At 34.5% G+C, this 23748-nt stretch overlaps 1 long non-coding RNA gene across 2 annotated transcripts in view; it reads left to right on the top strand.

Annotated features, from left to right (window-relative positions):
- LOC308197533 overlaps nucleotides 1-23748 on the top strand; it is an 84509-nt gene that overhangs the window by 42973 nt on the left and 17788 nt on the right. The window contains exons 2-5 of one of the 2 annotated variants that reach the window (XR_013953059.1): nucleotides 3523-3601; nucleotides 14665-14787; nucleotides 21625-21717; nucleotides 22818-22904. This is a non-coding gene — a long non-coding RNA (uncharacterized lncRNA). The remainder of the gene's footprint in view (nucleotides 1-3522; nucleotides 3602-14664; nucleotides 14788-21624; nucleotides 21718-22817; nucleotides 22905-23748) is intronic. The other variant, XR_013953058.1, reaches the window with a different exon arrangement.

Genomic DNA, 23748 nt, shown 5'->3' with positions numbered 1-23748 from the left:
AAAAGAAAAGAAAAGGGAAATAAGAAAAATTCATTATGGAAGTCAATAACATTTCCAATTAAAGGTTGCCTTCCATGTTTTTGGAGTCAATCCATCAAGGTTAAAGCTTAAAAATATGACATCTGACAAGCTTAAAATATGACACCTGACAAGCTTAAAAAATATAACATCTTTAAATTTTAAGACCACTAAAATCGTAGTTATAATATTTATGGGAAAGTTAATTAAAACACTGTATCTACATTAAATTAAATATCATACTTTGAGTACAGAGCCAAAATAGGATAAAATTAGTATATTTCTTAAGCCAGTGGATTCTGAGGTGTCACTTATACATCAGAAAATAATTTAAAGTATAAAAAGTTCCAGATTAGCTATATCATAATCAACTAAACTACCAGGTTACACTTGGAATTAGTGTAATATTTACTATTCTATAAAAGAGAATAGTAGAAAGAAAAAAGAGTACTAATGCTCTTTTGAGTAGTAGCTGTCATAATGTTTACCTGTTGCTTTCATGATTGTCACTACCCAATAATTTTTACTATGAAGCTTGAATTTAGCAGTTGTATGTTTTACATGACAAACATTCATACAAATAAGTTTGTGGCTGAAGTACTACCTTTCTAGTGATATTTCAGAACATAGCTAACCCTTCATTTCTACCTGCTCCTTCTATGTTGGCAGACGGAATGGGACAGGAATACACAAAAAGGTGTACAAGATTGGCAGTGTGTGATTGATGAGTTCTCTCATTTGGTCCTCAGAGGCTACTTTGGTCCAGACACGTGGTCCGTGCCTGCATGTTTTTGTTCTGAGAATGATAGTTTTACAAAATCTAGAAGATGGATGTATTTATCCTGTTTTCTCTTTACTTCTTCACAAATACCTATGGAGATAATGATAATAACAACAATAGAACAATTTACATTTATATAGAAACTTCTATCACAAAGCACCTTACAAACTGTACACACAAATTAGCCCACCAAATGTGACCTTCACCCATGGAAGGAAATATAATAGCTCTTTTAAGAGCACACTCTCAGCACTGCTATCTTGAACATAAGCATATGAATTGTAGGACAGTGCTTGTAACATTTCATCCTATTTACAAACTAAGCACAACATTTCAAAACTGCTGTGAAAAAAAAAATCAATCAATCAATACAATGTTGTTTGGCATACAGTTTCTTAGAAAGATAGAAAGATAAAGCTTTCAGACCTCAAAATGATGTCAGTTCTGGTACTCAAATAATTCAAAAATGTACTATGTCTAATTTAGTACACAATGTTATCATACAGCCTTGATAATGAAAAACCCCCATGACTTCTTCAAGACATTAAAGCATGGAATTGGGAGTGGAAATCAGGCAAATTTATATTCCCAGCTCTAATTCCTAAATCATCATAACATTTTGTGTCATTATGCTGGACTGCTTGTTCTGGATGATGTGCATCGTGTCTGATCTCTGATACCACTTCTTTACAGATCCTTTGTAAGAGGACTTACGTGTCTGCCTCGTCTGCATCTCACAGTGTATGGATAAATAACACCATTACCTTAAATAATATATCTCTTTTCATCAAGCTACAAACATAAATAACATGATCACATAGAAGGTGTCTTTATCAGTAGTAAAGCCAGTGCTACATGGGAAGGATACCCTTTGGAACTAATTAAACAAATTGTTTTAAAACATTTCAGAACTCTTTACTGTTTTATAACCAATTCTTTCTACCCTGAGGCATAAAAAGAAAAGTCTTAGTGGCATGGCATGATGACATATTGTGGGGGTAGCAGGGGTTAGCTTTGTTTATCAAGAAAAAAAGTAGTAAGTCTAGCCCCATTTATTGCCATCGGAATTTTATTGCCTGTTTCAGAAAGTTTCTTAAGCAGCTCAGTTTTTGGTAGCAAACTAGTTTTCTTTTTGTCCTTGAATCTCAAAGCACCACAAAGAATGGAAAATGAAGCAGTTTTAAATGAAGTGCATATCACTTAGCAATGTCATAAAATAACTGGATATTTCCTATATTGCTATAGAAGAAAAAGATTTAGCTCCCTGTAATTCTCTGGAGGTGATGGAGCTACAACAAAGTTCTAAGCAGAGTTCATTGCAATCATACTTACAAGGCTAACTGTGTCTGATGCATCTTTGTCAACTTCTCTGGTAACACTTACTGCATCTAAAAGCTCATGGAGAAAATATGGAAACCCTGTGTTGTCAAAGGGTTTGCACAGCTTCAAGGGTTTTGATTTATTATAAGAATTTTGTAAGCAGTCCCTTCTTCTGCTAGACCTGATTTTTTCCCTCTAAAAGGACTTCTGAATAGAAATGGAATTTTTCTCTAAAATGCCCTAGCACATTTTCTAAGATAACTATACTCTTTGTTTGTTTGTTTGTTTTCTTTTTGTCTTTTGTTATTGTTATATAAAAGGGTACTGGATTATGTGGAAAGTGATAAAGATTAGTATTTGTTATCAACTAAGTTCAAGCCAAAAGTTCCATGAAAAAACATTATTTATAACATTGGAATAAATGTCTTACAGCTATAGGAAATGTTTTCTGTTATTTAGGAGTGGAACTTTTAATGATAATTGTCTAAAGCATGGCTTTCAAACATTTTAGTAAACTAATAAGGACAAGAAATAATCTTGAAAAAAATCTTGTCAACAAAGTACTCAAAGTTCTTACTATTCTTTTTTTCTCCTTGTTTGTTGTCATTTCATTACATTTTATAACTAATTGAATGAGTGATAACATTTTCCACTTGATATGTCCACTGATGGTGGATGAGTCATTCACCCTGCCTTCTGTCTCCGTTAGGTGGCAACCCATAGCTGTTGTGATTCCATCTTGTGAGAAAACCTCCATCACTAATTTCACATTTCCTGTGCCCCTGTAAGCTGGAATGTGAATAATAATAACTCAGTTCTCTCTAGATGTGATTTTCTTGCCTTTCATATTAGACTTGTGTTGGCTACTTCTTTATTTTAATGAATTTGTGCTCAACCACACTTGACTCATGAGAACTGGAAAAAAAATAAGTAGCTAATGAAGGTTAATTAAAAATAAGTTAGAATACAAAACGCTCATTTTGGAAATTAATTTCCAGCACCAAACCATTTCTGATCAGTACCTGAATCATTTAATAAGTCTTCAAGACAATCTGGATTTAGAAAAGACTAATTGTTATCTCCAAGATCTTCACAAAATATGAAGATTACTACATTATGGAAAAAAATTATATTTCTACTATTATGGTTAGATTTTTAAATTAGTTCAGCATACTTTTTATGTTTGCTCCCAAAGTACTGAAGGCTAGTCATATTCTGTACCATGCCAGCAAAAAGTTAGAAGAAAGTGATTAGTCCCCTCTATTCAGCACTTGTAAAAGCCCTTCAAGAGTATTGTGTCCAGTATAGAACTCCCCAGTACAAGGGAAATATGGACATCCTGGAGCAAGGTCAGCCAAGGACCTCCAAAGAGAGCCTCAGAACTGTGTCTTTTCATCTTGCAGGAAACTGAAGGTGGTCTTATTATTGTCTTCAACCACCCAATGAGTAGTTATAGAGAAAAATGGATCCAGACTCTTGAAGGTGAGCAGCAAAAAAAGAGAAGAGAAAACATCTGAAAGCTGCAGCAAGGGAAATTCCAGATAGATATTGGGATATTGGGGGGGGGGGGGGGGGGGGGGGTGCGCTGGAAATCATAGCAAGGTCGATCAAACACTGGAAGAAACTGTGGAATCTTCATCTCTGAAGAAACCAAATAATAACTAAGCAATGTTCTAAGTAACTTAATGCGATTTTGAAGCTGGCCTTCCTCTGAGCAAGGAATTGGACCAGATAAACACTAGACGTTCCTTCAGAATTACTCTGTAGTTCTATTTTCCATATTATATCCAATTCTTATACACCTATCCATTTCCAAAGTTATATAATACATATACATAGAAGACCTTAAGATTTATTTGTTGCTGTTTTCTTCATCATTTTGGTTTTAGATCCTCAATTTTATTCTGCATTTTCTCCTCACTAAGCTATATACTTCCACTGAATTCTCAGTATGGAACAGATGTTTGCTCTGCATCAACAATACTGACTTAAATAAACCCACTAAAAGGTATTTAGATACAAATGGTAATACTACCTCTTAAAAACAAGTATTGATTTTTATCCAAAATACCATATACAGATAAACAGAATTTAGAATTTTCTGTTGCTTATTTTTGACCAAAGTCTCTCCCAGCCCCCAAGTCCAATTTACACTTCAGGTTCATATCCTAGCCTATTTCCAGAGGCTCTAGGCTGAGTCTCAAAGGTCCTTTCCAAATCCAGCTCTCCGGTGCTACATTGACAAAGACTACTGATTTTTAAATATATTCAGTAATCTCCTTCTTCTTAACCTGTTTAGAAGAAAAACTCAAGTTCTTATTTACAACCACAGCAACTGAATGATAACCAGGTAGGAGGCCAAACTGGGAGCTGAATCTCGACATCCAGAATACATTCAGTGTTTCATCGTTTGCTTTTTAACAAAGGGTAGAATGTTCATAATTTGTCAGCTGCTATATATTTTGATTTGTTGGTAAGGGAAGTTCAAATTACTGTGAAATAAATAGTAGTCCTAGAAAAATCCCAGTTTATGCAAATCTATCTGAATAAGAATTCAGTGGAAAGTCTGCCTATTTATAATTCTGAGAATTTGTTAAAGAATTGCCCTTCATTCTTATGTCACACATGCCATAATACATGTGCTATACAGAGCACTGGACAAACCTTAAGGGGGAATCCAAACTGATGTTCATTTAGTGTCCTTCATAGACCAATACTGGGAAGCAGTTCTGAAATGATAGGTCTAAAGATTATCTGTTTGAGAGAATCTCAAGAGACTTGTCTCTTCCTGGCACCCACTGGAATCAGGAAACACTTTCGCTGAATTATTAAACCCATTTGCCTCTGAAATTTGTGCCTCAGTCATGTTTTGAATAAAGTATGTATATTTCTTCTCTATTTGCATGTGCATTGAAATAGAATTTTTAGATGCCCACAGGATTCTCAGGGTGGAGACAATGCATTGTCTGAAGCTTCCAGTCTCTTTTGTTCTGCTCTGACTTTTGGAGTAGTCTGGCTATGTGAATTCTCACACGATATTTATTACTACTGGATCTGTAGCTACATGTCTTCATAAAAATTATTTTAAGCAATCTTAGGTACTGAGATAGATTAGGTACTGAAAGAGGAAACCTATTCAAAAGAAAAATCAATTGTTCTGTTATTTATTGGACAAAGGAAAAGGTTCTCTGTTTTCCCTGGGAAGTTATACCTTGATGTTTTATAACTGGGGAGTAGCTACTGGAAAGAGGCACTGAAAGACAGAATCCTCAACTGGGCATCAGGGAACTAAAAACTTTCTTGGGAAGATCTCAGTTTTTATTAATATATCACTGTATTCCACACTGATATTATGTTTAGTTTCAGTTTCATACAATTAAGAAAACAAAGAAAAGAAAGAGTACGCAGAAAAAGAAAATTAAATATGGATGAAATTAAAGGTTGAGGAGAGTCAATGTTAAATTGTAAATGATCTCTACTGGTATGAAAAACTGTTTATAAAGTAAAACAAAATCATTCTAAGGAAAACAGAGACAACCCAGTTTGAAATTCTATTGTTAAAACAAATCTCAATCAATCAAATGATTAATGCTACCTTCGCAACTTGTCAGTTACAAATGGCAACAACCAGAATCAATGGTATATAATTTGTCATCTCTTTGAAGGCTCAAAGATTGTTGATAGGCAAAGTACCAATGAAGCTAACAATTGTTGAGTAAAACATGATTAATATTCTGCTCCATGATAATTTTCTTTCTTTAAAGAAAAAGACAGTGTTTCAATCAAATTACAGTTTTGTCCTTCCAAGGACACTATAAATCACTAATATGTTCAGATGTTCACAGAAATCTTTGAGCAAATTTATTCACTTATAAACATCTGAAACTTCACATGCTGTGCTTTAGGAACTATAATAGATATTCCCGCCCGAGTACTTTCTACCATAAATTTTATATAATATTATGTAGTTGTAGGAAACTTTTCAAATTAACATAACTGAATTTTGATCAATGGATGATAGATTGTGATAAAATAGGAAGATTCCCTTAACCTTTCTATAATATTAGGAACTGAAAATCTTAAATATTTATTCAAATCTTATCCAAGCATATGTAATAAGTTAGTGGGTTGAGTCTTTGTTGGCACACATGAGCTGAACAGTACTTGAAACTCTGAAACATAGAACAAATTGAATTTTCATTAACCATTGATGTTGCTTGTTAATGATGCACTGAATCTGGAATTTTAAAGTGTGGTGGTTTGTTTGTTTGTTTGTTTGTTTTTTGTTTTGTTTTGTTTTTTCATCCCACCTGAGAGTAACTGTTTGTTTGATTATTTGATTATTTATTTGTTTACTTCTAAGCAATGAGTCCTACAAGTAGCAACTTGCACTAGCCATGCCCAATTTCAGCTCAGAAGTTCTAATTTCCAACTTTTCCTTAGAGGTTTTGGGGCCTGTGATGCATTTACATTATGTTAAGGTAAAGAACAGTCTCTTTAGTCCATGGGTTATCCTTGAAAAATTACTTTTTACAACTTCCTTACAGAGTAACTTGAGTTACCAAAACCATGAGACTTGCTGTGGACAAGCAAATAACCACAGCTCACGTTCATATGAAAACTGTACGAGTGGGGTTACTCTGTTGATGTGCCCTTCTCCATATCAGTTTTTTCCAGGGACTACTGGAAACATCAGTACTTAATACTATATTTTAATGCCTTCTTATAAAGTCTGCATATACTTCTGTGTGGCATTGTTCTCTTGAGTACAAATTACTGTACTTAGCCTAAGCCTGCAAAATATCATGTTAGACAACTGCAGAGCCATCTGGCCATAACTGACTGGATCTAGAGCCCTCACCTCTTCTGCAAGTATTTCTTTTTGTAGCATAATTTATGTGAGACAGGCTCTGTTTACTGTGTTATATGAATTCTTTTTTTCTGTCAACAGATCCTTGAGTTGAATGAGGTTTTTAAGCATTAGTAATGCAAATGATGAAAGATTTACGACCTGCCCAAATAAGCACTGTTTAACTGTAGAAGTACTGCTTCAAGAGAAAGCTAAATCCTGATAAAAGTAAGACCACCAGTGAAAGAAGTTAATGAACAAGATCATTTAGGAGCTGCATAGTAGTGCACCTGCCCTTAAGGACTGAGGAGGTCAGGGTCAGGGAGCTATGCTGAATTAAGAAAACTAGCTGGGAAATGAGGACATGATTGTAACAACCAGTAAGTGGCACAACTGAGGGAATGACAAAAAAGGGAATTGTGTATGTTACTAGCTTTGTATCAGAGTGATTTTAGGGGGGAAGCCTGTAGGAATGCCTGTACAGCATGAACAGGAGGACTAGCTCTTTTAGACTAGAAGACATAAGTATTATGAAACTACTTTCTTTGGTAGTTAGATATAGCATATTATAAGGTATTTTATTCAGAACTTAGTACAAGTTCAGTATATCTTATCTACTTATGGTAGCAGTAAATTCTAGGATTATTCTCTGCAATGGGATTTATTGTCTAAAAAGTAAACTTAGGAACATTTTTTTTATTATTTTCATAGAATCACAGAATCATAGAGTCATCGAATCATAGAATCATAGAACCATAGAATCAGAGAATGGTTTGTGTTGGAAAGAACATTAAAGATCATCTAGTTCCAAACCCCCTGCCATGGGCATGGATACCTTCCACTAGATCAGGTTGCCCAAAGACTCGTTCAACCTTGAACAATTCCAGGAATTTGACATGCACAACTTATCTGGGAAACCTGGTCCAGTGCCTCACTACCAGTGAAAAATTGCCTCCTTATATCTAATCTAAACCTACTTTTTTTGTTTTGTTTGTTTTTTAGTTTAAAAGTGTTATGCACTTCCTGTCTCTCACCATCTTTCTCGTAGGTCCCCTTTAAGTATTGGGAGGCCACTTCTCTTTGTCTCCCTGGAGCTTTCTCTTCTCTAGGTTAAATAACTCCAGATTTCTCAGCTTTTCTTGGCAAGAGAGGTGCTCCAGCCTTCTGATCATCCTTGTGGCCCTCCTCTGGACTCACTTGACCAGGTCTATGTCTTATGCTGAGGGTCCCAGAACTAAATGTAGCACTCCAGATGGGGTCTCATGAGAGTGGACTAGAGGGGAAATATCAACTCCTTCAACCTGCTAGCTACACTTTTCTCTGCAGCCCAGAAAGCCAACTGGATCCTGGGCTGTAAGTGCACATCGCCATCTCATGTTGAGCTTTTCATCCAACAATACCCCCAAGTACATTTCCACAGGGGTACAGTTTCCACTCATCACTTAGATTGTATTCATGTTTGGGATTGTCCTGACTCAGGTGCAGGATCTAGCACTTGGTCTTGCTGAACCACGTATTATTTGCATAGGCCCATCTCTTGAGGCTGTCAGGATCCGTCTAGATGTCATTCCTTCTCTCCAGCATGTCAACTGCACCACTCATATGGGTGTCATCTGCAAACTTGCCAAAGGTGCACTCAATCCCACTGTCCATGTCACCAGCAAAGTTGTTAAATAGTGCCAGTCCCAATACCAACCCCTTAGGAACACCACTCATGACTGGTCTCTACCTGGAAATCAAGCTGTTGACTGCAATTCTGAGTGCAACCATCCAGCCAATTCCTCAGCTACCAAGTGGTCTATCATCAAATCCATGTGTCTCCAATTTGGAGACAAGGATGTAAGGATGTCATGTGGGACAGTATCAAATGTTTTACACAATAATTTATTTTATTTTGGTTTGAAAGTAAACATGCTAGAGCAGACCTAATATAAAATGCTGTATTTTTCATTAGTTTTAGTTGAGTAAATGAGTGCAGGTGAAAGCTTTGGGCTGCTGTATAGACTACAGACAAACTGCTAAACTATTTTAGATTCATTTCTTAAAGCAAATACTGAAAGTCAGATAGATGAAGAGGTGAGGAAGCGAGATAAAGTAAATACAAAGGAACTTTGTTGCACAAAGTGCTGATGCAACTAAAATGTTATTAAGACAGAGATTTGTTCTGCAGCAATCTTTGATCCTATTACTTCAGCTTGAAATCTGGGCTGTGGAAGGACTATCAGTAACCAGAGATATGGTACATTTTGGGTTTATCTTCTGCTTGTCAGGATTCATGTCAGTAGGTCTGATATCTGCAACGCAAAACATGGAGTAAATTGGAAAAAGCAAAGAAAGAGATGAAATAAATTAAGAAAAGGCAGTCTTATTTATGTTTTAATTGGAGGTTGTCATTTTCAGCGTCTCTAGAAAACTATTCAGACTTCTATAGTCACTCCTCTGGAATTCTTCAAATGTGCCATTTGCTCATAAAAATTAAGAGCTTAATAACTGTGTAACAGCCTTGAACTGTCTTTAAAATTCAAGTTGTAAAAACTTCTTACTCCAGGCATACTCTTTCTATAACTCTATCAGAGCATAAATGAGGGAGCATTAGGAACCTTGCAAAAGGTAGTCTTGCAAAGCCTACAACCCTGATATAACCATGGCAGTAATACCATATAACACCTGGAGAACTATAACAGAAGTACCAGAACAAGAATTAGAAAACCAGAATATCAGAAACACTTGAATCAGAACTATCAGAATATCAGAAATAGCAGAACAGATATGAATATAAAAAAGCTGGGACCAAGAAGTAAAATGATTAGGAACAGGTTGTTTATGTAGAGAACAGGAGAAATAAGAGCTGGACAAATTCTAAACGGGATAGTAAGAAAAGCAACCTGTTGTAACCAGTGAGGCAGCTCTGAACTTCATTACCACAGTCTAATCAAGACAGTAGCAAAAACATTTTGTTACTTACTCTGCTAGTAAAGATTTTATATTCAGAGTATGCTTGAATTCTTTCCATATTTGTTTTGATGATTTGTTTCTCCAATATGCTTTGAACAATCAGAAATCAGTGTAAAGACAGAAGAGAAGACCTGCGACCATGGTTGGCATTACAGACTTTTACAAATGTCATGTGCACAGTTTCTGCTCTGAAGTTTCTTTATTGTTTCTCTGTTTCTTTTCTTAAGCATTTTCTATGGCAATAAATGTATCCTCCCTGGTGTTCTGTTTAAAAGAATCAGAGCTCAGCAGAGCAGACTGCCAACCAGCCATTAATTTTGGAAGATAAAAATGATTTTGAATTTATTTTTCTAAGCAGATAGCTTTATGAAACATAAAATTGGGGAGATTTTCAGAATAATTCAGTGATTCATTGCAGTGCCTACACAAATCAGAATTTGACAGTTAAAAAAAATAAGTAAATTAAAAAGCGACATATTTTAGCAGCCAGTGACATAGTGGTGTTTTGTCTGTGTATATGACTGCTATAAAAGTGTATATGTGATATATAATTAGAAGTCAATTGTCTACGAGTGCTAAAAAAAATCCAGAATGAATATTCATGTTATTTCATTCCACTTTTTAATAAATGCTCTCATATATAAAATACATAAATAGAAATGAATTGTGTGTGAGTTTTGAATTTTTTTTCCCTACATTTATCTGAACAAAGTTATTTTAAATTTTCAAATCTGCTGAATAGTTTCACCTGAAAAATAAAACACATAGAATCAGAAAACAGCAATGCAGTCATGGCTGGCATCTAACCAGAAACGCAAGAACTTCTGAAAACATTTTTATTATTGTCCTCTACATTTCTGTTACCTGAAGTTAGAAGTAAGTGAGGGATATTGGTCTGGGTATAGGAACTGTCTCTTCTTCCTCACTGACTGTAGCTGGGTTGGAGCTCTGCTGAAAAAGAAATACAGAAGGACTACTCAGACAAATGTTTCCCCTCCAAAGTACTACATTACTGATTCAAGAGATATCAAATAGATGTAACTCACGAAATGAAACAATGCTCCATATGTTAATGCCATGTAAGCAGTAATGTTAACTACTTTACCCATTAATCTTTGCTTTTCTTAGCTCAGGCTGAAACTTCCTGGATGTCATCCCAGGCCCATCTTCTCCCTCAATGGAAGTGTAGCCACAGAAAGTGCTCAGCTCTGCTCATGCACCTTTAGTCTGAGGCCTGAATTCTGAAAAATTGCATATATATATTTTTTTTTCCCTAACAACACAGGTGTCTTATCAAGACCACTACATTTTCTTTTATTGACCTGACAACCTTGTTTGAATTACTGGTGTGACACTCTAGGAACAAAAGCAATACTTGCTGAGGAAAAAATTCTTAAAGGATGATACAATTTGTTGAATTAATGATATCCTTGATCTGTAACACTAAGGCTCTGCTTGCTAGCTGTGACAGGAAAAGAAAGAAGGACTACTGGTTTCAGTTTCCCAAAATAAATAATGCTTTTTTATAGCAGCTGCAAGAAAAGAATAAAGAAACTAAAGATCATAAGACAGGTCACAGCATACTCAGGGAGACAAGCTATTAAAAACAGTTCTGTCTTTCTGCAGTTTTTCCAGGTCACTTTCCCTTCATTCATTATAAGTAGCAACATTTACATGAAAATAGGATCTTGGTTTCTCACGAGTTTATCTGCTCTTGGTAATTATCCTCTTGAAGTCATAATCCTGGTTTCTGCAGTAATTAGGTTTTCCATGAGTTTTCAATGGTTCTTCAAGGTGAGCACTGGCTAGGCTGTAATCCAATAATAGTATCCCAAAACCATCAAGATCAAATTTCGATATAGAAGCTTAAAATCATATCTAAGGATATATGAGTCTATTATTATATCCATATGTAGACAGCAGAAAGATGATATTTTTAATTGCTGATGTTGAAAACTCATCTGTGCCAGACTTACTATTCTTGAAAATCCTGTTATCCTGTTACTTACTAACATTTCTAAATCTAGACTTTTTTTTTTTTTTTTTTTTTTTAGATTATGGTGACCTACTTTAAATAAGAGCTGTAGTGTAGCAAGGTGACTCAACTGTGAATGAGTGACAGAATATAATTGTAGAAATTAATCAATTTAATCCAGAAATATAAATGTCATTCCAAACTTGGTTTGAAAATACAGATATTTTATCTATCATGATATATATATATATATATATATTTTAAAACTGAACACAGAATGTCAACTAATTGAAGCATATTATTCCTGCACAGAAGGACTCTGTGACTCTACTACCCAACAAGAAGATCATGGGCCACAAAGATATGGCAGAATATCAGCTCAAAAATGGATCTAGAGTTGTTAAATCATATACATATACTTGAATTTTCTATATTTCTAAATGGAAGCAAACTTTTAATTGGCATAACCAGCAGGGAAAATAGTTCACTATGTTGTTTGTGTCATTTCAAATTCTTGCCTCTGTTGCAAACAGTATGAATTCATTGCAAATGTAAACATCTCTTTTATCAGGTACTATCACTTTCTATTCCAAATTCAGAATTTACAGTAATTGTCACAGGACATTTTGCTGCAGATATAGACCAGTTATGGATGAAGGGTACTATGTCTTTCCTAGTATACACTTGGTATTCAGTAGAGTAGAACACAGCAAAACAAAGAAACAAAAACAAACAAACAAACAAACCCACAGAAACTGTAAAGGTAACAATACTGTCAGATACATCGTTGACTACTTTTGCTAGTTTGACTCTACTGCTTGGCATTATCTAGGCTACTTTGGGTCCAAAATATTACATTAAAATATTGCTCCAGGACCACAATTCTTCTCAGTTGAGCTGTGTCAATTAGCAATGACTTGGCACCAAAACCCATTATATAACAGACCTGGCCAAGATTCATGACCTGTAGATTATCTTGGAAAATAATATAATTCTGAGATCTCATCTGTATCTTTGCCATGTTGTGAGATGGATATTAACACATGACATAAAGAATGCCTTAATGATATTTAAAAATTCTAAAGCTGTTGAATCTGATACCGATTCCATGAACAATATATATTATATATATATATATATATATGTTCTAAAAAACACTAGCACCACTCCTGTAAAGGAAAAAGAAGAGAGAAGCAAATAAGTCTCAGATAGACAAGTCCGCAGTAGATAACCATTATTTAGCATGCTAAATATAAGTAAAGTTAAAATAAAATGGATTTTAAATAGAAAAAGTTCATTAAAACTATTCAGAAATATAGTTAACCATGTAACACATTTCTTTATTTTTCTAGAATGCATTTGTTGGCTATTTGTTGTTTCCTTAAATACTTGTACATACCCTGATCTATTCTGAAAGTTTATTACATATCTCAGTATATTAAATTTTCAGATTCATTGAGAATTCTAGTCCACAGTAAAATTGTGTTTGATTCGACTTACTTTTCAGTGAAAACTGTAACAGTGCTTAAAATGTATGCGCAAGAAGTGTAATTTTTTTTTTACAGTATACTTTTTTATATCTAATTAGGAAATCCAAAGACTAAAAATGAACCAAAGAAAACAATGTTTTTAGCACTAACTTTGAAGTGATTTTTTTTAATGTTCACCAAATTGCTATTATTTTTATTATTATTATTATTTTTTTTTTTAGCTAAATATTGTTCGTATTAAGATGATTCGCAATAATTAACCCAATTATTTAACTTACACAGTTACTGCAGGCACTTTATAGGTTTGATGTTTTACAAGGTGCTGAACAATCTGGCCTTGAATTAGTTAAACATCTGCTTAACTTTAACCACATAAGGGATCCCACCGGAAATTTTGCAGAATAAAGCTCTTCATCAACCAATATTTGAGCAAGTAGTCTTTTCCCTGATTTATCTACTGTTTGATATCAATCAAGATGTCTTGTTCTGAAATTACATTTTTAACTCTGCATATCAATCAAAACCCTCAAAAAGTGAATATTGCCTTCAGTAGCTGATACTGAAGTTTATTGGTGGGATCAACCAAATGTAATTCGGATTTCTTTCCTTCATTTATTTGTTTGTTTTTACTGCACTTTCTGGAAGAAGGAGTCTTAAGAAACCACCAGTATTTTGAATCCCTCATGGGGATTCAGAAGGTAACTTCAGATTGCTGTAACAGAATTGTAAATGTTTTTGTATTTTTTTTTCCCAAGCATTAGCCTTACTTATTAAAAACAAAACCAAAAGAAAAAAAAAAGGCAAAACAATGTAAGATTTACTGATGAGATTTAGACTTTTACTTTTATTTCTTCTTGTTAAAGTCACACAAGTAATTGGACACAGCTGCATGCAACTTGTCTCTGATTCCATTAGTTATTGCACTAATGTTATGGTGAGGTGTTGAAAGAGACCTGCCCCCAGGTTATGATAAGCCCTGTCCCAAGTATTTCCAGGATGCACTGTCCACATTATTTGTATACAATCTAAGCAGAAATTAAAATGATTTTGGAGAAATATAGGATCAGTACAGGTGAAGTAACATAAAGGAACAGATTCTGTAATGGTCAGTTAGTCTCTTTTCACCTGTTTTATATTAATAGACCACCATGGCTGCACCACTTTAAATGCTGACACGAGAGGATCTGTTCATGCTCTGTTTAGGAAATAATAATGATTTTAGGGAAGAAAACCTCACTTTTCCTCACTTTTTTTTTTCTTTTTTTTTTTTTTCTAGGGTCCAGGAACTGTGTGCACAAGCAATGTGAGAAAAGAGGGACAAAAAAAGTTGTAGGACACAGCTGAGGAATAGAGAATTTCACATTGCCTCGGCTGTTTAAGTGTTTGTAATAATCACTTGGTAAGTAGCTTCAAAGTCATAAATAGGCAAATCTTACCACTGACTCAATGAGCGAAACTGCTTAAACTGAATGATAATCCAGTTTCTGTGACATGTTCCTGTTGGAGAGAGGACAAGTACTGAAGTCTACATATAGAATGATAGAAATGCTGGTTGGAAGAGGCTTTCAAAGATCATCTAGTCCGGCCTCTACTGAAAGCAATACAATGTCCAACACAGGTTAGAACAGATGTGACTTTCACAGCAAAAAAATTTAAAACTCTAGGGATGGTTTAAAACTCTGTTTAGGGATGGTTCTAAAACTCTGGTTAACCTGTTTCAGTACTGTACTATTCTATTTGTAAACTGATCACTTTTTTCACAATATCTAACCTAAACCACTTAAATCATGGTTTGCTGCCATTATCTCTTTCCATGTCATCTGGCACAAATGAGAAGAGTTTGTTATTTTTTAGGTACCTTTCAAGTTTAAGGTAAACTACCTTTCAAGTTTAAGGTAGATATTAAGATTTTCTGTCAGGCTTCTACCAGATTAAAGTCCACTTGAGATAATTTTTCATCACAAATCATGTACGTCCCTGATCATAGAATCAATTAGGTTGGAAAAGACCTTCAAGATCAAGTCCAACTATCCACCTAATACTACAGGTCCAGCAATAACCATGACAATTATTGTGCTTCTATTGCAACAGTCTCAGGTGAATCTATTCTAAAAAAGTCCAGCTGTTCTACACATGTAAAGGAGTGCTAGAACAGTGGCAGGGTTGGTGTTGCAAGTCATGATGAGTCATGGACACAAGGTTAGCCTAAAATTATTGGCCTTCCTTACGTGTAGATAAAGGTGAGTGTTCTTGCACTATTTATAGACTGAGTAGAAAAAAATAACTGCAGAATTTTGTGCCTAGTTTTACCAACTTGGCATTTAAATTCTTCAAGTACACTGAATGTAAAATGTAAATGGTGAAATGAATGCAGAACATCTTTTGAATGCAATATGATTCACAGCCTTACAGCAATTTACAGAAGATAGTTCCTAAGACTTCAGGAGAATCCCTGAAGTTTCCTTGTACTAATCCCTCAAAACCGTCGTTTTTATGTTCACCCTTTACAGCTGATCACTTGTTCTTTTTCTCAGTGCTTATCCTTTGGGCTAGAGCCATAGCTAGTAAAAATTGAAGTCTCCACTTTGTGCAAATGGAGGATCTGTTCCACAATGTGATCATACAGATATTTTCTGACTAGAAACATTACCTGACTGTGATCAGTAACATTAAAGTCATACAGTACTTACTGAAGATCATGCACTACAGCTTAAAGAATTCATTATCACATTTTCAAATTAAATGTCTTTTAATTATCTGAAGTCTCCTCACAATAATTTTGGTTTTATAATATTCTGATAAGGTTTCTATGTCAAAGTGCATATATCAAAGTGCATATAGACTTCCATATTTCTCCATCTCTCTGCAAGATAAATCTCCAGCTTTCCTTTCCAGGATGCTGTGGTTTCTTTGCTTTATTAGGACATTTTTTATGAAGAAAGCTTCAGTTTTTAAGAGCACAAACAATTCTATTGCAATTAAGTAGGTCTATCATTAGTCAACACAACACATGAAAGCAAAAAACTGGGAAGGTGAAAATCAGCAAAACTGAACTGAAGGAAAAATATATTTGAGCTCTTTTTCAGGAACTGTTGTTAGCTATCTGAAATTAGAATGGAAGTTGCATTCCTTACTGTGCAATGATGATGACGAACAGAAAGGAGCTTGACTGTGCATTGCTGTGACTAACACACTCCACAATGCACAATGCATTAGAGACGATGGCCATAGGCACTGGGCATGTGAAGCTCATGGAAGAATATAGGTAGAGACCATGTCTGTCTGGAAGAAAGTTTAACACAAAGGGGATCTGAGCTAGCCAGACCACCATGAGTGAAGCATACACACGGCTCAGCCCAATGTAGTGTGTAAACTAACAAAGCAAAGTGAGCAACTATCAAAGTGAACTTTGAAAAGAGCAACAGGCTTGAACTGGCTTCAACCCACAGATTTCTTCCCAGTGGTAGGGGATACCAGTTATAGTGATGGTGAGCATATATAGACTAATAATGGAAATAATGTTTGTAATTGTGATACAAGTGTATGTTGCAATTGATATATTATAATTTCCTTGTGATTTCAGTATATTGCTGTGTTGCTCTGATAAATCAAAATCCTGTGTAACACCAGTGCAGCTGATGTGTGAGCTATTCAGACTCCATGTAATGATGTCCTTCTGAACGTTCTTCTTAAACTTTGGATATCTAGTCCCATTGCATGTCTTTGGTGGTGTGCTGAGGGCCAAAGTCCTGTCTGATCACCCATGGTTTCCAGAAAATGTAACACTGCCTAGCAACTAGCACTGGTCAGTCAATGAATTCAATATAATTTTGTTCTTTGCAGCAACAGAAAAAAATAAAATAAAATCTTGCCCAGAATCTGTTTTCTGGGAACAGAAAAGAACCTCCTTTCTTTTGCTACCCCATCTTGTCTGATTTGGGACCGTTTTGAATTGACAGTATCCAGGATCTGATAATTTATAAGCATGAAGGTAGAGAAAACTGAAACAGGAACGATTGTTATTTGGGTACAAAATAGCATTTGTGCTGCAAGGACCCTGTACAGAGCTCATTTTCTGATGTTTTTCCTCATAATGAGAGTCAAACAATGAGTGCTATGACTGGCTTCTGTTTTCCTAGTGCTGGCTTGCTCAGTCCCAAATTACCTTACCTGGAAGACGAGAATTGGCAAGAAGAGTTACCCTACAGTACCTCACTGTTGGGTAGTCCTACACCTCTGCTCATGTCAGAAACAGTCAGTTGAGATAAGACAGTGCTGAGATGTCAGGATTTTGAGGCAGATGGCACAGAATATTGTTTACCTACCATGCCAGCCAATTGGAAGCTCTCACGGACTGAACTCACACATCCATGTCTAGTGTAGTAATTCGCATATACGGAAAATCAGCTCCATAACAAAGATCCAACAGCTAGCACTGGCATGGAGCTATCTGCTGTTGGCACAGTTCGCAATTAATTCTGGAACATGGAGCAATGAGGCGTTTCTTTGTGGGAACCTGTCACTAGAGAAGCATTCAACAACTCTGTCTTTCATGTACTTCTCATACAAGAATTGAGGCAAACTAGGTCTTTCTCACTATCAAGCATCTAGCTTCAGAGCTTGCTTTGACTAGCAAGTACTCTCTGAGTGGTGATAGCACTACTAAAAATGCTCTGTAGGCTATCAATACATGCTGTTCGCTCAAAGTCTATATGGAACAAAGACAGTGAAGGTTTTATCCTAGGAAATGACAACATTTTCTGACTCTTACATGAAAATTCATGCTCAAAGAGCACAGTTTTGAACTTAGAAAACTATATCCATTTTGAACAACTATCTGTTTCTGTTTGTGCAAAAATCACAGGAAGAAGTGACATAGCTATTCCATAACTTAGAATTTTCTAGGGAAGCTATACTGACTTTATTGCATTCTATAATCTCTTTGCACCCACATAATTTTCAACAATCTTTTTGGTGGTTTCTGCTGTGGGAATAATCTCGCTGTGTAAAGGGAATATTGCACAGGGACAACTACAGGCAAGATTCCATTTCTAATATTTTTTTATGTTCTGATTATCTTTCCTTGTTTGTCTCTGTTACTGAAATCCAAGGTAGTCCCAGCAGTCCATGCATGCATTATTTCTATGATCTTTTAATTTCAAGTGTAAATCCACATTGTAAGCATGCTGCACCAGCATGCTCCTCTACACTAGTTTCAAAAGAAACCATATGTTTCGGTCTTAGAGATCAGCTATGTTGTAGGTTTGTACTAGTGTACTGTTAAGCTAACCTTGTAGGAGTACATACAGTGTATTGAATTTCTTAAAGAATAAATTGATCACTGAACATCTTTTACTGTTTGGCAAAGGTCTGAGTTTTTAAAGGTCATGAAAGTTAACAATTGTAGTGACCTTTGTAAACACAGTACTACCAATGAAACATTTTGCACAGCTGCCAAACATGTAAAACCAATACAGCTTTAGCTCATTTTCCTTTGTCTTGAAATTTTCTTCTTAATTAGCATGAAACACTGTGTATGACAGTATTAAAAAATAACAAAGTTTTCCACAGATTAATAAAACCTATCTGGTCTTGTGGTTCAAAGTGTATTAGAGTAGTCAAACAGCTGTCTGTATTCCCAAGCAGTTTATGAGACATTAACTTCGTCTTCATTTCTGAAATCTGGAAACCTTTGTGAGGTGCTTATAAAGCTTTACAGACAAAAATAGAAGCATTCTTAGATTTGAAGTAGTTCTGTAGTCAAGTATCCATTAGCAGCGGCACATCTGAATAACTCATTACGTCTTGGAAGCTTAATTTCTGCTTAAAAATAGAGTAGGCACCCCGGAGACTTGTCTGAATAACAAATTAGATCAACAAGCTGTTAAATCTGTTCTCTTTTTGAAGTATTTCATTGGTCGATTTCCTAATTTATTTCATTTATTTTTCAAATTTAAGAACAGATGCTGATACTCCTACAAACACTCTTTTAGTTGCCAATGTGAAATCCTACTGAAGGGAGAATGAAATCTGTTAGATTCACTGTACAGTATGCATGCATTGTACACAAATGGAAAACTACTTCACCAGTTTACAGGGGTGCAGAAAGCAGCATGAAAATTAACTGGAAGAATTTGAAATTCTAAAATTCAAACTATCATGTGTGAATCAATCATGAATAGCTACCAGCTTTTGAAAAATACATCTCCCATGAATATCTAAGTGTGAATTATAACTTCAAATTAAAATTCAGTTGTTACATATTGCTATGTTTATACTAAATTCATGGAGATGTCAGAATGAGCAGACGATTATGATCAGCCAGAATTTTCCAGTACTGAATAATATAAGTAGTTCCTAACATGGGATAGCATTCATTTCTCTTGATCATCATTTCCTATTGGCTTATGCCTGATATTATCACTTCAAAGGCTGCAGTGGAACCAAATATAAGTTGACACAATTCAGTGGAAGAATCATGTTGCACAGGAACAGAACAGAGCTACTTGTTTTCTGGAAGAAAAGGAAGTCCCAGACATTGGGTCAATAACTCAGACTATGAACTAGAATTTTGTGATAATTGCCAATCCAGAATATTTTTTGTAATTGGAGTATTCTTTTTGATGAGAAATAGATATAGTGGCATATTTTTTAAAGGCTTATTCTTGGGTATTTGAATACCTGGATTCTTATAAAGCTAATATGCAGATAAATAGCAGTCTGTTCTTGCAAATACTGTGTTACCAGAATTTAAACATAAATGTGGAAATAATCTTGAACAAAATGTATGCACACAGCCCCAAGTGAATCTGAAGAAGTATTTTTCTCCATATAATAATCAGAAACAACAACAAAAATGGGACATGAAACATTTACCATTAAAAATAGAATCAAGACACTTTTCATAGAATCATAGAATGGTTTGGGTTGGAAGGGACCTTAAAGATCATCTAGTTCCAACCCGCCTGCCACTGTCAGTGGTATCGCCCACTAGATCAGGTTGCCCAAGGCCCCGTCCAGCCTGGTCTTGAACACCTCCAGGGATGGGGCAATCCACAACCTCTCTGGCCAACCTGTTCTAGTGCCTCACCACACTCTGAGTGAAGAATTCCTTTTTTATATCTAATATAAATCATAGAATTATAGAATCAAAGAATCATTGAATCATTAAGGTTGGGAGAGACCTTCAAGATCATCTGGTCCAGCCATCACCCTACTACCAATGTCACCCATGTCACTAAGCGCCACATCGAGTCTTTCTTTGAACACCCCCAGGGACGGTGACTCTACCACCTCCCAGGGCAACCCTTTCCAATGCCTGACTACTCTTTCTGAGAAGAACTGTCTCCTAATTTCTAACCTGAATCTCCTCTGGAGCAATGTGAGGCCATTCTTTCTAGTCCTATCACTAGTTATCTGTGAGAAAAGGCTGACCCCCAGCTCCCCACACTTTCCTTTCAGGTAGTTGTAGAGAGCAATAAGGTCTTAATTGGACAATACCATTAAATTCTTCTTTATCTATGTAGTCAGTTTTAAACTAGATATTTTTAATATTTTCCTACCATTTACATATTTTCCTACCATTTACAAATCTTATTTTTTCCCTTTTACTAGATTATTTATAAGTATGTTGAAAAATTTGTCCCAAAATTCATCCCTGTTGATAAGGATTTCCATGCTATACTCAATTGAAAAATTACCATTTTTTTTGCATATTTCCTCCTATTTTAATGAGTTATTAATACATAAAAGGATTTCTTTTATCCCACAGTGTTTTTATTTCCCTCAGAATGTGACAAGTAATCTTTTCGAAAGCTTTCTGAAAATCAAAGTGCTAACAAGATCACCTTTATGCACAATTGTTGACCATTGCAGAGGTTGCTAATAGATTTGAGAAACATAATACTATTAACATTTAAAGAAAAAAAAAAAGAGTCTTTTTGAAAATATCATACGTTTTCTGATTTTGCAGTTTGATTTTTGTGTCATTTTCCTGTAACAAACCTACTATGCAAGACAGACAATCTAGTGTTTTCCATTGTGAGTGTTTAGGAGGACATAATGTTGTAGTCCTTTAACACTGATGACATTTTAAGCAATAGATTATACCCACAGTTTATAGATCATCTATTTTACATTTCAGATTTTTAAAATTCTTCAATAAATAAATACTCTTGGCCCTGGTGATTTGATGCTGTTCAGTTTATTTACTTGTTATTTTACCTATTTTACTCAGAATTCAGGCTGAGACCTTTCCTCAACATTTCATACAGTAAATAGTGCACCTGATGTGAGAACATCTGAGATCTCCTCTGTAACGCCCATAGAGGTAAATACTTCATTTATATGTATTGCAAAGTCTTTGTCTTCCTGTTATTTTAAAAGTTTGATTGTCTGTATTCAATTTCTGAAAATATTCTTATTTCTTGTAGTTCTGGGAAAAAAAGTTTTTTAGGCCTCTGGAACTTTTGTAAAATATTTATAGGTACCCAAACCCAAATTAAATTTTACTTGTTGTACAATTACATACATAGGTTATATTATTCTTGAGACATTATTTTCACTGATTATGTAGGTCTATTTATAACTTTACCATATTTGCAAAATTTTACATATAGACTTTGTAAAATATTTGATAATTATTTTCTCGTTTTCATATTTCATTTATTTTATGATAAAAATATCTCATGTTTCTCTTATATGTTTAATCTCCATGCCTCCCACGGACAATTTGCCTGTTACCTGGCAAATTGTATTTATTTTTATTCCATTATTGTTTTTATTGTATTGTATATATTATTTTATTCCAATATTTTATTATTATTTATTGGTCTTTATTTTTATTCCATTATTTTGCACTGTTACTTCTATATATGTACGTGTGTGTGTGTGTTCCTTTCACTATAAAAATCTTAAATTTATTTGACAAGGGTTACTATTAAAATGGTAATGGTATTAAAATGGCTTTTAATTTTTCAGATCTTTTGCACTGCTTAGAACTCAGAAATTTTTCCCCATCTTATGGTTTCTTTGACTTCTAGATCCAAGAATCAGTAAATGTCTAAAGAATGTCTTGCTGTACAACATTAACTTCATGTTTTTCCAGATTAAAAAAAAAAAAAAAAAAAAAGGATTTCATATATTCTTAAGCATTCTGCACTTATGCAGAAAGTTTTAGTCTCAGTGCTTCCACAGTACTTATGGCAAGTATCCAGTACTCTTTTTGAATTGTTTCTCTTCTGTGTTCAACCTTTTACACACAGGGACAAACCTAGCCCTAGTGTGTCTCTAATGAAGAAAACAGAGATACACAAGGGATGAATTGGCCAATTATTTGTCTTCATTTGAGAGTTTCCTTTTCTATTTAACTAGTTGTTATTGATTTTTCCATTTAATAGTATCTTCAGTTTAATCTTTTGCCCTTTCAAGGTGAAGGCCCTTTGGATGTAAGCTTTCCCAGCTGAGTTTAAGAGGACTACTACTAACAGCAAATGAGATTTTTCAGTGGCTCAATAGGTAAGCCTAGCACTTTCCAGTACTTGGGTCATGAGTTCAGTTCCCTGACAAAACAGATACATCATGAATAATATCCTTTAGGATATCTTCTGCCACTGCAGGCTTTTCTTTTCTTTTCTTTTCTTTTTTTTTTTTTTTCTTTTCTTTTCTTTTCTTTTCTTTTCTTTTCTTTTCTTTTCTTTTCTTTTCTTTTCTTTCTTTTCTTTTTTTTCTTTTCTTTTCTTTTCTTTTCTTTTCTTTTCTTTTCTTTTCTTTTCTTTTCTTTTCTTTTCTTTTCTTTTCTTTTCTTTTCTTTTCTTTTCTTTTCTTTTCTTTTCTTTTCTTTTCTTTTCTTTTCTTTTCTTTCTTTTCTTTTCTTTCTTTTCTTTTCTTTTCTTTCCTTTCCTTTCCTTTCCTTTCCTTTCCTTTCCTTTCCTTTTTTTCTTTTCTTTTCTTTTCTTTTCTTTTCTTTTCTTTTCTTTTCTTTTCTTTTCTTTTCTTTTCTTTTCTTTTCTTTTCTTTTCTTTTCTTTTCTTTTCTTTTCTTTTCTTTTCTTTTCTTTTCTTTTCTTTTCTTTTCTTTTCTTTTCTTTTCTTTTCTTTTCTTTTCTTTTCTTTTCTTTTCCTTTAAAAAATATCAAATTTATTTGTTCATTTACTTGTTTGTTTAATTTGTATGTAAACATTCACTTATTCAACATTATAACATGAACAAATAAGGAGTTTTCTTTTTCTCTGGAAAGGTTAAATTAAAAACTATTTATTGAGTAAGAATATAAGGTGTTATGAACCAAAATCTTGAAAGTTGTCCTACACTTGCTCAATTTTCTGTATTGCATTATGTCATGTCTAAGTACTACATGCAT

The sequence above is a fragment of the Anser brachyrhynchus genome, assembly GCF_964034855.1.
Source record: "Anser brachyrhynchus genome assembly, chromosome: 1".
Taxonomy (NCBI): domain Eukaryota; kingdom Metazoa; phylum Chordata; class Aves; order Anseriformes; family Anatidae; genus Anser; species Anser brachyrhynchus.
The sequence above is the reverse complement of the archived record's forward strand: the minus strand, read 5'-3'. Positions and strand labels throughout refer to the sequence as shown.